The 2,258-nt window shown below is 51.5% G+C and overlaps 1 protein-coding gene across 1 annotated transcript in view; it reads right to left on the reverse strand.

Moving 5' to 3' along the window:
- The window catches only part of PCBP3 (poly(rC) binding protein 3), a 196,275-nt gene extending 194,420 nt beyond the window's left edge, over positions 1-1,855 (reverse strand). The window contains exon 1 of the mRNA XM_011996843.1: positions 1,816-1,855. The gene's annotated coding sequence lies outside the window, so the exon portion shown is untranslated. The remainder of the gene's footprint in view (positions 1-1,815) is intronic.
- Between the last annotated feature and the right edge of the window lie 403 nt (positions 1,856-2,258).

Here is a 2,258-nt window from a genome sequence, read left to right on the forward strand (position 1 = left end):
ACCCACCCTGCTGGTAGAGGCTCCCCTTAGCCCCCAACGCCATGCGGACTGAGAACACCCACCCTGCCGGTAGGCTCCCCTTAGCCCCCAACGCCGTGGGGTCTGAGAACACCCACCCTGCCGGTAGGCTCCCCTTAGCCCCCAACGCCATGTGGACTGAGAGCAGCCTCGGGATGACCTGTGAGGCCCCTGACGTGCCCCAGCCGCACTCTCACCTCCTGCCCCGCAGCCTCCTCACTGCTCCATGGATGTACCAGGCACGTCAGACCCGAGCTTCTGCTCAAAACCCCTTTGGCCCTGCAGCCCCTTACTTAACCTCCTGCACCAAGGGGCTCACACCTGCATCTCTGGCAAGACTCACACAGATGCCCCATGTCTCAGGGCTGACCTGACGGCCTATTCACATGGTACCAGGACTCCCACACCCTGCCCTTCCCTGTTTCCTCCACAGCCACTGTCAGCCCCTGACATGCCACAGAATGAACTCACTGACTAGATTTATGTTTTCGAGTCCCCGGCAAGGATGTCAGGATTCTGGCAGTGTGCCTGGGACATCACAGGCACACTGTAAACATCTGCTAAACAAATGAAGGAACAAACAAAGTATTTGTTCAAGTAATTTGTTGGTAAGAACTCTCCTCTTAGGATATTAGTCAGGGTTCCAGTCACCTGCAAGCCCAAGCACCTACATGCACGGGCCCCCAACCCCCCCATGCCATCTCTCCGAGGGGCTCCCCCTGCCAACTCCTCATGCCATCTCTCTGACCAGGGCGCTGCCCTGCTGCAGCTGACATCTCTGGAAGTCGGTGGGCAGGGCCTGCAGCACTGTCTCCTCAGGATGCACTGTGCTCCGGACCTCACAGCAGCCCAGGGCTGCCATCAAGCACACGAGGAAGACAAGACACACTGGGAGTTCCGACCAACATCACATCAACAAGGCAGCTCTTCTTATTCTACTATTGTGAAGTTGCAAGACTTGGCTCAAATCCCAGCCCCACCACTGTCACCAAGATAACCTGAGTGAGTTACTTCACCTCGCCAAGCCTCAGGGAATAACAATCCCTATCTCAAAGGGGCACTGGGAGGATGAAGGGAGTGATTCTATGGAAGTTATCAAATCAGGGTGGCTGGTACTACTTCACCAGCATCAGCAGTCATCATGACTACATTAGTTTTCCACGCAAAACTGCAAATATACAGCAAGTTCCTGCTGAAAACGTTTTGAAAATGACATTTATAAGCCTTAGAAAAAGAAAGACATCTTAAGGATAATTTTAAAAGGAGTCATCTCAAGGTAGTTTTACAAAACTAGAATCGAGACCACAGTGCATTGTCTGAGACAGGTGTGTGTTGCTGTGTGCTGGCCGGTGCCAGGTCCTTTCCACAGATGTCACCCACGCACCGTGTGGCTTCAGGCATTGTGGTGCCATCACGGCCATCGCACACACAGGCACTATCGGGCAGGAGGGCACTGTCGGCACAAGAACAAAGGCGTGCAGTAGGCTCCAAGAGTGCCAACAACTGGCCCTCCAGCTCCTGCTGGTCTACATGGCCAGGTTAACTGTGAAGAAAGGTTACCAGAGAAAGAGGAAACTGCCTCTTTGAAAATCTTGGTTCCACAGAAGCAAGAACGGAAAATGCATGTCACTCACACTACATGCTCTCGGCAGTACTGTGACCTGAGGCAGGTTCCTCATGAGACATAAAACCAGGATCCAGGGGGAAGGCAGAGACACACGGCTTCCACTCTGCTGACACAGAGTCGTTTAGTCTAAAAATATCGCCTGTGACAGCATCATAAAAAGCACTACTCACACAGAACCACGTGGGGAGCTTCTCCCTCGTAGACAGTCCTATAAACAGTTGAAGGAAAAAACAATTAAAATTGGAAATCACAGGCTTTCCAAAGAGAGACAGAAATCACCATCATCTTTCACCTTAGACACCAAATTTTATCAAACCAAAGTCATCTATTAAAAAGATATGTTCATAAACAGTTATTGGGAAGGTCAAAGACAGTTTCCCAGAGAAAGAATTCCACAAAAAGTGATTCAATTCTAAACTGAGTCTGGAACATACACGATACTGATAAAGACTTAGAGCCGCAGGGTCCCTGAACCTTGACCCACAGTCCTCAGCCTGATTGAAGTCTGGGGCACAGCTGATTCTCAAATCCCTCTGAATCTATGGGGGACGGTAAGAACGCAGGGAGAGGATAGGGGACAGGATGGCCCAGGACACCCACAGTCTCACCCCTG

Source organism: Mandrillus leucophaeus, unplaced genomic scaffold (assembly GCF_000951045.1).
Source record: "Mandrillus leucophaeus isolate KB7577 unplaced genomic scaffold, Mleu.le_1.0 Scaffold526, whole genome shotgun sequence".
NCBI lineage: Eukaryota > Metazoa > Chordata > Mammalia > Primates > Cercopithecidae > Mandrillus > Mandrillus leucophaeus.